Genomic DNA, 15,708 nt, shown 5'->3' with positions numbered 1-15,708 from the left:
TTTTTCCCATTATAAAAAAATACAGCTGATGCAAATATTGCATCTCTGGGTGAACTGGTCTTTGCTGGGCAATCATTGTCACTGTAACCTTCCCAGTGAAGTTTAATTATGTGCTTGTGATTAAGCAATTATGTATTACCAGGAACAGAGTAAATCAACCCTTTTATCTCCACTAATAGGATATTTCCTGTGAGCTTTTCTGCCAAAAGAACATAGGGGAAAGATGGGACAATTCTGCATGTTACGTAAGCGTGTTTATTTCAGGAGCTCTCAGCACCGTGTGTTGGACAAAACCACCTCAGCTCCAGCTCCAGCTCCAGCTTCAGCTCCAGCTCCAGCTCCAGCTCCAGCATGGCCACCCAGCTCCTGCCCCATGGCCAGGGCACCAGACCCGCACAGCAGTCTACACTGGGTGACTGTTGACCACAGCTCTCAAGCCTCATTCAGAGGCAGGGAAATACATTTCAAAGATGCTATGCTCCTGCAGATGAAATTCCTTGGGCTCAGGTGAATGGTCACAATGTCTGAAAGCACCAGGCTTGCGGAGAGGGGGATCTTGGGGCTGCTGTGGGCTTTGCTGTGCAGATAAAAGAGAGAAGAGGCCACCCAGGCTGTTGCTTGCTCTGTGTTCAATTAGCTTGTTCACTGATGGGCTAACACTGCAGAATGGATTTTCCCACTGATTGATCTCTTAATGGTCTTATGGTTTTAAACTCAAACCACACATGCTTCTTTTTCCCCTCTTGGAGCTGTTCTTCCCTCATATTCTGTTCAGAGTGTACTTTCCCTCCAGCAAGTACTTGCAACAGTATTGCACTTGAGGGCCTACATTTTCCTTACTTCTATAATCAGCTCTGAGGTGGCCATTTGCTTCAAAATGCCTGTACTTATTTATTATTTTTCCTGTCTCTCCTCTTGTACTGTTTGAAAAGACACTGAAAAGTTGACCCATGCAGCTCCTTAACCCAGGTTTTTACATAGGAATGAATAATATATGATAAGTGTGACATTGTTCTGTGAACAGCTACAAAAGCATGATTAGCCAGGAATGCTTTGAGAAAACTAAGATTTGTTCAGTTATTATAAAATTTAGCTTCAAAACAGAGAGTATCCTTTTTGAATACAACATATACATCTCTTTTGGAATATTTCTCTATTTCGTGATTGACATGTTCCCTACTAACTTTTCAGACCTTGATAAGGAACTTTACTTTCTGTACCTGCAGCAATAACTATTTAGTGCCTAGTAGCTCAGTTCTCTGGAACCAAACTGTTGTTTGAACAGTCTTTTGTATCTATAACAGTAAAAACCCAATAATATGGTGGAAAGAAGAATAAGCTTTAACTAAATTATGCCCACTTTCCAAAGCAGATTTGGTCAGTACTTTAGAATCTGAAATTTTACCCCCAAAGTCTAATTTCTGTGTGCTCAGAAAAACAGAAGCAGATAGGAAAAGTGCTAGAAATGTTTGAAAGGCATTGCTTCATATTATAGCTGCCTTATTTAAAAAATGGAAATTACAAATAAAACTTTTGAAACTTGCTGTTGTCATAAAATTGAAATTTTCCTTAGCCAAGTATGGTATTCCAGAACACTGCTATTTAACATCTAAATCACATCTAATCACATTAAAATAGGCAAGTTCATAATACATATTTATGAAGACAGTAGCTCATGAATTTTGAGATTATTTCTATTAAAAGCAGCATAATAACTCTGTCACTTTTGGTTTCTGTATGAAATGTGGCAAGAAAGTCCCTCAGGTAGAACAGAAGTAATTGTGAATTCTTGCAGTAAAGAATAAGTTAAATTGCATTTGGGTCTATAGGTTTTAAAATAACAATTCAGATTCTTAGATTAAAATTACCCTTTGGTAATTGAGCATCTACTTATGATAATTTGTATCTTATTTTTCTTTTTCATGGCCCTGGAAGGGAATGGGAAATAACTCCAAATCAATGACACAATGGATAGTTCTGGAATGATTTGGCATAAATCTGAAGTGCTGCAGCCTGAAGCAGGATCTGATGTGTAATGCAGCCTGTGGGTTATTCTGGATGTTGGTGGTCACAAGCACCTGTTTTCTCTCCTGACCAGAGCTGGCTGCAGCCTTTCCCACCGTACCTGGGGGAATTGACTCTTCAAGATGAGATGTAGGACCTTCTGGAGGCTTGGGGAGATAAGGGTCAGAAATCTCATGCTCATTTTGGTCATCAGTGTTCTGCCTGAAGTGAAGAGCACTACAATTTAAGGATGGAAAATTCTTTTGCATGATCCTACAAATTCTTGTGATAGAAATGATTGGGCTTTGGTTAAAAATATCAGGCAGGCCAGATGGCACTTCCGAAGGCATCTGAGGAGATTTGAGATACAGGCATGATGACCAAAATCCATACAGGAAGGCTTAAGAGCTGACATTTCGTCTCCAGAACCTCCTCCACCTCAAGCCCAGTCCTCCTAGAGCTCAGTGTGAGCTCAGCTTAATGAAAATAAATCTAGTATGAGGGAGTGAAGAGAACAAGGGTCCAGGAAGCTAGGAAAGTGGAAATTTCTCTTTCAACCATGCAGCAGGTCACATATCTTTGTCTCATATGTCCTTTTGTCCCAGAGCTCACACACCTCTCACCCCCAGCCTCCTGCCAGTGTTTCACTTCCGTGCCCTGTCTTCCTCCCCATGTCTGTTGGGAACCAAGTCTGGGACTCCTCTGCAGCAAGTGGATGGGGTCCCAGGATGTCACAGACATCCCTGCCCCTCCTCAGTGACACCCAGAGGGGTGAAATATCACAGGAGTTGAAGAGTCAGCTTCCAAAAGTGCCTAGTTGTTTGAATTTCTTTTACAGCCATGCTCATTCCCATGGCTTCAGTTTGTTCCAAAGCCCACAACAGCAGTAAGGCATGCTTACTGTGTATGTAGTTGAATGACATCTCACCCTGCCTGCACGCAGACCAATAAGCTTTTCTGCAGAATGAGGATGCTTGAAAGCATTGCCACAAAGTGCAACAGATGTCTTTGCTCAGCAGCCATAGAGGTGAGATCAGTTTTGTGCCCTCAAACAAGGATTTTTACCAAATTCTATGTTAGATGAAGGAGTGTGTGTGCGGGAGTCCCATGAGATTGCTACTTTAATCAATAGAGTGTGACCAAAAAATCATCTGAAAGTCATAAATTTCTCCTTTTAGAGGCCTTTGTAGATCTGTTACTTTTCATTATCCTAAATTTCAAAGCCTGTCAACATTTATCTATTCGTCCTTTGGACAGCAGATGAAAAATCTGCACTGTTTACAAATTGCTGGACATGCAGTTTCTCATCTCAACACAGAAAGCTGCAGTTCTTTGAGTATCTCAAGGCTGTTCACTTGCCCCTTGGAGTCATTTATTGCATTTTTTCATTCTTTGTTTCTCCCTTCTTACAGTTTGGATTAAAATACTTCCTCTAACACAAATATTTAAAGAAATTTAATTCATTTAAAGTCTGGGAGTAGCAAAATCAACACACAAGGGTGAAGTCTGAAGAGAACAAACGAACAAAAACTCAGCATGTTACAACAAAGTCATAATTACAACTGACTATTTTTTCTGCAGAGAGTAATATTTAAAAAAAATCAAAAGACAGTTGCAAATTTCCTTGGTCCCTTCAAGATAAGAAAAGAAAATTAAAACACTTCACTGAAGAATAATAATGAAATTAGGCAGCTATCAAGAACATGTAATTGAAAATTATCAAGAAAACACACTTACAGGAACAGGAACTCATATAATCTTCTTGCATGATAAAACGGTAGTGCTCTTAACTGTCAGCTGCAGTATCAGTAAGTTGTTGACCATTAATACTAGGAAAACCCACTGTGCTTATTGTCCACTTTCCCATGACTCATACAGAGCATTATCTTGTAGCACCACAAAATGAACACACCAGATTTTCTAATGATTGGTTATATGAACATCCCAGTGGAAGGCTGGTTCAACATCTATGAGAAAGGCAGTCATGGTCAGATATAGGCCTTCCAGAAATTAGTTTTACATTTTTTCCTAGGTTTGTCCTTACCCATTTCCTATCTCCTCCAGTTTTATACAGGCATCAGCAGTATGCCACATGTTTGGTAGTTCAAAGATCATGAAGAAAGCGTATCTGATTTTTACAATAAATATTATTTTTCTGCACTCAGACTCCCTTTTGGGGAAAGCCACCTGTTCTACACACCTAGAGAACAGAAGGGGTAGGTTTCTTATGAGATTTTCCCTGCATACTCCCTGTCTGGGAGTAAATAAGTCAAAGTAGGACATTTTTGCTTAAGACTGGATCAATACAATAATTTTATACTTTGTAAAGCATAAATGCAAAATTTAACTACTTCCAACTAAGCAGTGATGTCCTGGTAACTTTAATACTTATCAGAAATCAGGTAGATTTTCCTGAGCGCCAATTATTATATTATATAATAACAATAATAATATATAAATGCAGTTTTCTGAGCAACCATCATTGCAGAAATGCTAGCAAAAGCCAAAATCAAAGCTGAATCGCTTCTGCCTGGCAGCTGCGAGAGCTGGTGTGAGGAAAGGTAGTTTAGGATGGCTTTCTCCCTATTTGGGGATGGCAGAGGAGTGAAGATATGGCAAGGTCCAAAGTGTACCTTGCACTGCCTTTCTTCTATGGCCAGGCTTGTGCTAAAACAGTTCTCAGCCTTCAGGAAGAGCCATGCATAATTATGTGCATGAGCCAAGGCTCACTCACTTGAGATCACAGATTAAAAGAAATTTATAATGAAATTTATACCAAGGGATGTTTTGTGCCAGATATTCTGAATAATTTTATTTAGCTCAAGAGTTTAAGAAAATATACTGCTGTTTTGTCACTTCCAATTCCATCAATAAAGTTTTACTTTGACTTCTTGTCCAGATGGAGTACCAAACTTGGCATGTCTAAGAAGATCTGATTTTGACCATCCCTACTGAATACAGCATTTGATGGGAAAAAATAAGGTAATCTCTCAGCTAGCCCAAGAGACTGTAATTCCTTTGCGACTGACATCTGTAGCAATATTCCCCATTGTATGAGCTCTGGACTGCTTGCTGAGCAGTCCAGATTTTTCATACATGACCATTTTCTCATGCCGAAAATGCATGCTAGGACCTTCTCTCTGAGCCACAGTTATGTCTGCAGCTGCATTCTTGCTAGCGGGGGTCCCATTTCCTCCGCACACAGACAAAGCAATAGGGGAATCAGAAATGTGCAACTGCTACAGGTCTCTGACTGTGATGGCTTTTCCTGAGCTCTCCCCATCACTTTTATAACACCTGTATAGATTATTACACGAGCAGCTGAACATGAACCCTTTTAGTCCAAACACGAGCATTGCAAAGTCTCTCCCTCAAAAAGAGTAATTTTATAGTTAAAAGAATTACAAAGATGCACAACTTCATCAGAGTCAAGATTTAGCGTTGCTGCTGCTGAAGAGCTCTGTGGGAAAATAGTCTGGTGCCCTGGAGTTCAAATCTACAGCAGTGCATTCAAGATGTCTGAGCCCTTGAGAGCATCTGCTGTTGTAGTGAATTAAATTTAGAGCTGTGCAAATCCGGCTTTGGATTTAGATTTTTGCGATTCTCCTCTGACCTGGCTTTGGAGAGAGATTTGGATGCCTGTCTTGTTCAAATATGTGGGCAGTGTGCATTTCGTGCTACTTTTCAGGATAAAGGGAAAGGGAATAATTTCTATAGAGAATACTTCACCTACTGGTTAAAAATTCAGGTTATGGCATCTACTTATGTCTATGTCCTTTTTTTCCTACAAAATCAGGATTTCTGTGATAAGAAAAATTTCAATTTAATAGTCTTGATGCAAAGAGCAAACTGGGAGAATACCATCAAATTTTGATAAGTTCTAGACAAAGATCTGAGTAACTGGATTAATGTATAGACTTCATGCAAACCATAATAGACAATTTTTCAGGCAGCAAGATACACATGGCTTGTCAGGGAAGATTAAGTTTGCACTGTATTGTCTTTTGGGTTTTCTATTTCTTTAAGTGAGGATAGGGGAAAGTAAAGCTGAGGAGAGAGTTTCTGGAAAATCTTTCTGTATTGGTTTAGCTGAACTTTTACTTGCTGAACCAAACCCAAGCTTGCAACAATATATGTCATCATCCACCAGATGAAACTGAAGAACCTCTCTGTGAAGACTCCATGTGGCCATCACCCTCCAGCTAGCCCTTCCTCTCCCTCATTAGCACCCACACATGGGCAGCAGTGTCAAAGGCTCACCTCTTTCCTAAATTGGTTTCAAAATACTCCCCCATCTCAGCTGTCCAGACTTCCTGTACTAATGGTTACCATGACAGAAATTTTATCTTTAATCCCTTTTTTGGGATAACCTTTCATCTACAGCAGTGATTGCACTGGTCACAGCTTCCTGCTGAGCCCTGTCTCTCTGCTAAAAGGAAAATGGAAATAAAAATGGTAAGCCAGCAAGGTCCTTCCTTATTCAATACAGAGTAACACTATACACAGGTTATAAATAAAATAAATAAGATTAAATAATGTAAAGCTAAGTAAAACAAAAAGCCAGAAGCTATTTCTGCCCTTGTAAAAAGAAAAAAAAAAAGAAAGAAAATGGGAGAATGGTAAAAAATGTAGTTTTTCAAATTCTATCTGGTTCACAGACTGCAAACAATAAATTAATCTCATTGAATCTTAGAGGAGAATTAATTTTGTTGAGTCTTAGATGAGTGAAGATGAATTAGCAGCCTCTGATATTGACTTGAGAAGAAATCCCTTGGGGCAAAACCTAGAAAGGGTATCCACTGATAGCAAATTTCTCAGACATTAGGAGTTAAAAGCCACCCCTTGGAGCATACTAGAGCCCGTCTGCCCCCAGCACTGTATCCTTTGTGCCCACTCTGGCTGCCCAACCCCGCTCCAGACACAGGATGGGGAGTCAGCATGGCACCAGCACTCCCTGAGCATGCAGGCACATCCCTTGCACAACATCTGTGACCTTTTTAGGACTCACCTGCCAGTGACTCCATCTGCATCGAGATCCTGAGCACTGTCAGGATGTGTCAGCAGCTTTGTAGCTGTGTTGAACAGGACCAGACACTTACAAAAGATGAAGGGGACCAAACACAGTCCATGTCTTTGTCTGCTCAAACATCACAGCCCCAGAACATGGACATTTCACCCCTCTTCAGTCTGTCTTTTCTCTGTTGTTGCTTTGCCTGCACATCATTACATTGATGTTACATTAAAACACTGTAATTACAATCCACAGGTCAACTGCAGTTAAACAAAAATCACCACAACAATGTCCAGGTTTCCCAGTGGCACTTTCCCTTGTACTGTAAATCTGTGTATCTTGGGGAAACACAGAAGAAGGTTGTAATTTAGAGCCTAGAGACACAAACAGATATTTTGGTAGGCTTGTCAGAGTCAGAGAGTTCTATAAATCCAATTTAGCTGAAAATCTGGCCCTGTTTCAGCCAGGAAACAAGACAGAAAAAGGGATATTTAAAGAGTGTGTGAAAAGAACAGCACATTGAAATGATGCTGTTTTTCACCTATGCACACAAAGGAACTGTGCCAAATTTGAGACCATGTTCCCCTACCTCTTTCTCCCTTCCCTAAAGCTGACATGAGAGTATGTCCCTCAGCCCTAGGTAGGAATGCAGACCTGGAAAGGAAATGGGAAGCATTCACTGGTGTTATATGTGACAAGTATAATTCACGCCATTTTTTTGCATTATATATATATATATATAATATTAAATAGTTGTTAGACTGTACCCTTTGGCATTAGAAGCCCCCCCTTCTCAGGCAAAACTAAGTGTGTGTTGAAACCTGATTTACAAGCAAGGGGATGTGGCTCGCCAGGAGATGGGCCTTATCTGAGGCGATATTGAGACACCCAGGCGCTGATCATCGCGTGAACGACCCGAGATGGACATCAGGAACATCCCCCCCAGGCCGATACATGTGAATACTCTGTTCCCGTAAATTTCATCAAGAATTTCCACGACACCAGACTTCGAATTTCTCTGCCTTGTTGCTGAGAAGGAGATCTCATCAGCTTATGGGACTTTGAATGAAACAAAGGACTGAATGCCGAAATCCTGGCCTCAGGCAAAATTTTCCCTATAAAAATAGCTTGTACGAGGATGGTGGTGTGGAGGCATAGAGTGAAACCTCTGCTGAGGCTGATCTCTGTGTCTTGCACCCAGCGCCGATCCCGGGCTCGGCACTGTCCTTTTCCGTGTGGCTGGCTAAGTTAGATCTCTATTGCTAAAATAAATTCTTTTTATTTTTTTAATTTGGCTGGATCATTTTTCATTTATAACAACTGGGCTTTTCCAAATGCAGCACTGGAAGAGATGTCAACATTCTCTATGATTCCCAGACCTCATACACTCACAGGGACACACACAGAGCTGTAGGTAGGAAGATAGCTTTTGGCATGCTGAAGGCTTCAGATGTCTCTCTGAGCTTCCTAATTCTACTAAAAACTGCGCTGCTTTAATGTCTTCTTCTCCCATTTTGCTGCTCTCTTCCCTTGATTTTTTTCTTCCCCTTGTTCATGTAAACTCTACACCTAGGGAGGAAGAAAAGGCTTGCACAAGGTGGTAACTGCAGCTCAGTCCTCTGTGGACTGAGGATTTCCTTTTGTCATTCTCTTTCACCAGCCCCATGTTTCTGTGATGGTTTGCAAACCCAGCCCAAGCTGAGCAGTAGAGAAGAAAGCTCACACAAAAATGTCCTAATCAAGCTGATTGGCAAGGGAACTCAAAGCTGACGATTATGTAGTGCACATATAATTTGTGGAACTGAATAAAAAATGAAGAATAGGTTTTGAATAACTCAATCCCCAGCTAAAATGCCAAGAGTAATATGAAATTAAGCAACAACTGTGCAAATGAGAGGAAACAAAGTACATTTTCCTTTCATCTTGACAGACTCAGTTTTGGACTCTTCAGTGACAGTCAACTAATTTTTTTTCTTTTTTTTTGCATCAGAAATTTTATGAACAGACAGAGAAATGTATTCTGCTGAATCTTAAATCTTAGTTTTAAAAACACAAAGTTAAGGGCAACAGGCAACTGTAAAAATATTTAGATATTTTAATATCTATTTTTAATATTTAGATATTTTAAAACTTCCCTAAAATTCAAGCTATTACCATCCCCATCTCGATTACACATGGTGGAGCAGAAAAGCAGGCACTCATCATTGCACATCCATGCTGGTAAAATCATCTTGCCAGAGGGATCTTCTGGGGAGTACTATGAATTCACACAAGACAGGTCAGACACAGTGCTTCTGCTGGGTTTTGGACTGCCAGCTGGCCACTTCCTCTCTTTGCAACAAGCCAAACTTTTTTTTTTGAACATACTATAGTCAAAGCTTAAACAAATTCACCAAGAGCTGAATCTTCTCCCTGAGGTTTTTATGGGTGCTTGATCTTCACCAGATGGGCTGGTGGCTTCCCTGAGCTCCTTTTCCTCTGCTTTTCTTTGGCTCAGGCATCCTACAGGCTCTCGGAATTTGCCTCCCTCGCTGCATTAATCTCCTGGCTCACTGAGTGGGCATAAGTTCTAATGCCTGTGTTCCTTTGTTCCTTTGCTCTGCTGACCTGTACATGACTTTCCCTTTCTTTCTGAAGTGTTTTCTGCTGCCCCCTCAAAGCCTGCCTGCTGAGCTGGTTGAGCTTTTGCTCCACCACCCCTGGAGCTCAGCCACCATGCCCCACCATTCCCATGTGGTGCAGAAAATGGCAAGTCTGGTGCAGGAGTGGGGTGTCAGGGGACCGGCCACGGTCTGCTGCTGAAGCTGTTGTGGGCTGGGAGAGCACACCTTCCCAGGACTGAGGTGTGCTGCCTGGGTTGTGCCTGAAGCCACAGATGGCATTGCCTGACATGCAGGTCCTGGCACAGCTCTCCATGCCTCAGACTGCACAACCTTCCCGAGTGCCATGGAGGGAATACTGTACTGTGCTGAGCAAGGGAAAAAGCCTGAATGGCTCAGGAAAGCACTTTTACAGAGTCTTTATCCTAAATACTGTGTGGAGAAGGCTATGCAGCCTATAGTTAGGCTGCAGCACAGCCCAAAGACCTCACTCAAGTTCAGATTGATCCTTGTCATGGTTCACTAGCATTCTGAGGGCAGCAGTGAACAGCCCTGCTGTCAAACACACCTTCCACAGGCCCACCTTTGTTTGCTGTTTTGTTTGGTAGTCTGACATCTCTTTCTGGCTCCACTAAGACACATTTGTAAAGGCTGATCACTTTTAGATCCTGTCTTCCACACTTGATGTGGAACAACATTGCCTGTTAACTTCAGAGAGAAACCTGGGGAGGATCCTTTGTGCACAGACACCCTTGTGAAAAAAGCAGCACAGATCAGAGCCTCTGTGGGCAAACTGTGGTGCCTTTTATCATATTCTTCCACCTCTGAAATAAATTAATTTATGACCACAAATGACACAAACCCAGGAATTTAAAAGAATGACTAGAACAAAAAGAACCATGTTTTTTCCCACTCAATACTCCAAAATAAAGCAGATACTTTGTCATTACACCAATAGCCAGCTTCAAGGTGTTTGCTAGTCTCCTGGCCAGCACAGGAAGGCATGCTGCTGTGGGCAGAGGTGGGCAGCTCCAGGAGCTTCCCTTCTCCTGGGACAGGTGGGTCTCTCCACTTGAGCTTCACAGCTGACTTTTCTGGGGCTGAAGTTCCACTCCAGAGCCCACCACGGAGGACTTTCAGAGGGATGCACAGCTTCCTCCAGGTGCTGTTACTGCAGGGCATTTGCACAGAAGTTGGCTTTTGCTTCAGCAAGCAAAGGAAGGAAAAACAACTGTCAAAGCAGAAATATAGCAAAGAGTAAATACAAGTAATTTCCAGTTTGGGCAGCACTTTTTTTACCTACTTTTCATATATGTGAAAGAGATAAGTTTACTGCTTTCTTTATCACCTAAAAGGACTGTGAAAAAAGTTGCTTTGAAACTCCTAAGTCTCATAAAAATGTTTGGTCCATGACTATTTTCTGGCCTTTTTTATTACCAGTTTTCTACAGAGACATTTTACAGCTGTAATCCATCAGATGTCCTATTGTCTATTCCCTATATAAAATCCCACATACAAAAACACCTAACTAAGAGCTGGACTATTGTATATGTTTTTTTTTACCAGAAAGTAAATATTTGAAAAATGTAGTCATGATTTCCAGCTACTGCAAGAGGTGTTTCACGCTCTGCCAGTTCTTAAGTCTGCCTGTTCAAACCATGAAGCTGAAGGTACGTCAGAAACCATCAGTCCTGTTCAATAAACTGTGCTGATCTTTTCATCCTGACTTCCTGAGTCATCCATGCTCTGGACCTCAGCTGCCATATGGAATCCCACTTTGTAATACAATCTGAAACACACTTTCAGCTCATAAATGTGTTTGTGTTTAGAACTACAAAGGACACTTCATGGCTGTTTAGTAGGGTCTCTCTCTCTGTGTCTCTCTGTCTCTCTCTCTCAGTGTCAAGCCACTTGGCCCGCTAATGTGCTCATACCAGCTCAATTCTCATGTGATAACGTGTGAATAATAATGAAAGTGCTGCCTTAAGTAGAACATGGATCCTGATTCTTGGTTATCAATTGCTTTTAATTTGTTATTTTGTTAATGTTGTTTTGCTCAATATATTTTCATGTTGCTTTTAAGGGAGATTTTTAAAATATTAAAATGTGTGGGTACTTCATCATACAGTGGATTAAAAAAAGAAATAACTGGCAAGAAATCTCATGATCAACAAGTGTATAAAGTTTTTTTTTGTTTGTTTTTTTTTGTTTGTTTTTTTTTTTTTTTCTTAGAATACATCCTTTTTTTGCATCTCCCACCAATACTGGCATGCTGTTTTTTATTAACTACAGCTGTTTGCATATTGCTGCTGTCAGAGCTGGACGGTAGACCACATCTGTGGTGCTTGCATGTCTCAATGACTTTGTAGCTTGGACTTTGGTGAATAATTTGAAAATTGCACACACATAAGGCTGGTTTACATTGTTCCTTCTTTAAAACACATTTCAGAATATTCAGCTCTGAAAAGCTCAATTTATTTTTTCTAGTCTGTTGTAAACATGACAGGTCATGAAAAAAGAGGAGGAGAAAGGAAAATTCTGTGCAGGCTTAGCTAGATCATACTGTACTATGACAAAGCAACCTTTTAAAATCTCACCTTATAATAGAGCAGAGAGGTCAAGGGGGGAGTATTGCTGCAGCCTCACAGTCATGCTCTGCCCAAAGCTTGCCGGGGTTGAGGCCATACTAGAGCACAACACAGGACTGGATGCTGATACAACCTGGTCAAATGTATCCAGCCAATCTTGGAACCTGTCCATATGGTGTCAGGGCCATCTCTCAGTTCTTGTCTACTATAAAAATAGACACAGAACAGAAAAAAACTACGCTGTGGTCAGGATGCAAAGTGTGTTACAGGACTCAGAAGCTATACAGAGAAACCCGTGAGCACCAGAAATGTTGGTTCAACTTCTCTGTCCCTGGCTAGGGACAGTTCTTGGGCTGGAGCCAAAGAGACAGAGATGTGTCCAGCAGCAATTTCCCCAGCTTTTGAGAAGCACCCATTTTTTTCCAAGACACCTGCATGACGTAGTACAGAAATGTGCTTTTCCTTTTCTGACATAATACCAACACCTTGCTTTTGTCTGTCACTTCTAAGGGTAGGGCTGGGTTTCTGTGGAAAGCAAACAGGATTCCTGTTGATGTCTGTTGGTCTGGAGGATTTCCAGAAAAATCAGAGGACTGTGGACAGTAGGGACCCCAAGTGTGCAAGGGCCCTGGGTGTCCCATTACCAGGAGCTAGAAGCAGGCGCTTGGGCAGGAGTGGAACATGCATTGTCCTGGAGGGGTCCTGCTGATCCCATCCTGCCCTCGTGCCTGCAGCTCCCCACAGCTGTGGGTGCCACAACACATCATGGAGACACTGGGCTTCTGCAGCACAGATGTGGTGCTGCTACGCCTTGGACCCACAAAGCATGGAAGGACATCAAAAGAGCATATGCCTCAGCAATGGTCCTTTCCAGCAGCCAGCTGTCCCGCTGCTCAGAGACATATGTGCACCCAGCCCCTCAGGCCCTTCTGGAAAGGAGCTTTATTTGGAGTGGGGCAGGCTAGGCACAAAGGTGCAGCGTGCTCTCCTGGCACACCACCCAGCTCGGCCTCACTCCTGTGGGTCTGCACCTAGTGGGAGTCAGCATGGAGGAAGGGAGGTGAGGTGATGAGAGATGAGGAGTGGCTGGCACATGAAAAGGGCTTATATTTTCCACTCTGGAAAAAAAAGCAATGCATAGGTGGTGTAACAGAGGCCTCTGAAATATCAGAGAAGAATAGGGATCACTTAATTCATTGTGGGTCATAGCACGAGTGCTGAGAGGCAATAAGGAAGAACAAAAACCCCAGAGCAAATCCCCTTACAGCCAGCTCAAAGTCAAACCCTGAAATGCATTGTCAGAGGATAATCTGTCAAAAAGCATAAAGAGAGTGAAAAGGTATTAGGCAAAGGAAACATCAACCAAACCCCATACAATATTTATCTCAGGAGATCTGGGTTACTAGGGACAGGTACTCCATATTTTATACTTTTATAAGCATTCAGAGTGGTATTAGAAACAAATCAGGGGACTAAGCAGAACTGTGGACTGATTTAGAACAGCTCTTTTGCTGGCATGTTCACAGAATGGTTGTGAGATTATTCAAGGTTTGTTATGAATTATTTTAAATTTCCAAATCTATTTTCTTTTTTATTTTTCTTTTCTTTACAAAAGTATATGATGGAACTAATTTAGTACCATGAATAAAAAAAGCCCCAGTCTTTTTCACAATGTTTGAAAACATTGTGAAGCTAATGAGGAAGAAGTTTATTCCACATTTTAAGTGTATCACAATGAGGAGACTAGAAAACAAAACAAAACAAAAAAGCAGAAGGGTCTAATTACAAGAAGGCAACAAATCACAGCAATTTTTTTGTTCCTGATGAACAAGTTATGCTGCTTAAATGTAGTTAGGATAGCAAACCACAGACTGTCATGGAATAGGAAATAATAATTTTTAATAATTTTTTCTAAACTGTGGTTTTGAAACTCCAAAACCTGGGAAAAAGAGAAGCAGATACAAGAGTGTGCTGGTCAGTTGGCCACCAGTGATGCAGTTTCCAAGAGTCTGTCAATCTGAAAGAATGGAAGCATCCCGGAGATATTTGTGAGACATGGGGTTTTGAACAGAGGTAAAAAATCTGTAATTGTGTTGAGTGGCGGAAGCTCTGCACACTCAGTCAAAGCAGCTTTTATGCAATTCTTGTGAGCTGAAACTGAAACATTTACAGGTGCTTAGTTTATATATGGTATTTTTATGCTCAGTATTTGCTTCCATCAATTTTATTCTTTTGTGTTTTTTAATAAATTGATGCAAAGGAATCTGAAGTCACATAGCAGGTCCATGACCTCTGCATTCCTTTTCTGTGATCCTGGCCATAGCATCTCCACTGGCTGGGTGGACCACTGAAGGACAAGGCTCAGCATCTTCAGTCCAGCTATGGCTGAGTCCCACTTGACCAAAATTTGGTCTAGGGCAAGCTGAACGCCAGCTACCATTTTTGTTCTGTGTCCTCTAGGCAATGCCAAGGGAGCTGTTGAGGTAACTACCCAATATGGATCACTGAGTCCAACTCCCTGCTGCTCAAAGGACTACCTAAAACTTAACTAGATAACCCAAAGTTGTCATACAAATGAGCTCTGACAGGCATGGAGCTGTGACACTCCCTGGGGAGCCTGTTTAAGTGAAGAACCTTTTCGTAATGCCCAGTGTGAACTTCTCCTCATGCGGTTTCATTCCATCTGCTCGTGCTTTGTCAGCAGCCACAGAGAGAGGGGATCAGCACCAGCCCCTCTGCTTTCCCCCTTGAGGAAGCTGTAGGCTGCCCTGAGGTCACCCCTCAGCCTTCTCCAAGGTGAGCCAACCAAGCGACCTCAGCCACTCATCCCAAGTCTCGCTGTTGAGACCTGACAGCAGACACAGTCTAACAGTTTGATGTCCTTCTGATATGGAGGCACCCAAAACTGCACACAGGACCTGAGGCGAGGCCACATCAGCCTATTGCAGAGTGGGACGATCACCTCCCACAGCCATGCTGTGCCTGATGCTCGCCAGCACACAGCTAGCCTTCTTTGCTGCCACAGCACACTGCTGACCCATATTCAACTAGCCATCAACTCAAAACACCAGATCTCTTTCTGCAGGGCCTGCTCTCCCCGCTCCACTTTTATGCATAATCAGGTATCCCACACTAGGTGGAGAATCCAGAACTGCCTTAATTAAATTTCACATGGTCGGTGCTTACCCTGCCAACTCCTCCACAGAGATCCTTTTCTCCTCTTAGGAAAGGCATACCCCATATGTTGCCAGCAGGCTTGGTGTCATGCAGACTATCTCATGATAAAAAAACCAACTTCTGCCAGTGACACCAGCCTTGGAGTCCAGTATTAATCCTGTTGGATCTTCATGCTTCTTCCTCCATCTTTCTCTGCAAGTGGAAGGAAAGAAAAGAACATTTCTTGTGTTCATGATTCCCTAATGAATCCTTCCAAGGCCCGGAGGTCTCTCTCAATTGTTATTGGGCTACTTATTGTAACTTCATCACTGTCTAAATGAAAAAAAAA

This window comes from Anomalospiza imberbis, chromosome Z, assembly GCF_031753505.1.
Source record: "Anomalospiza imberbis isolate Cuckoo-Finch-1a 21T00152 chromosome Z, ASM3175350v1, whole genome shotgun sequence".
In the NCBI taxonomy this organism is placed as follows: domain Eukaryota; kingdom Metazoa; phylum Chordata; class Aves; order Passeriformes; family Viduidae; genus Anomalospiza; species Anomalospiza imberbis.
This window is presented reverse-complemented; position numbering follows the sequence as displayed.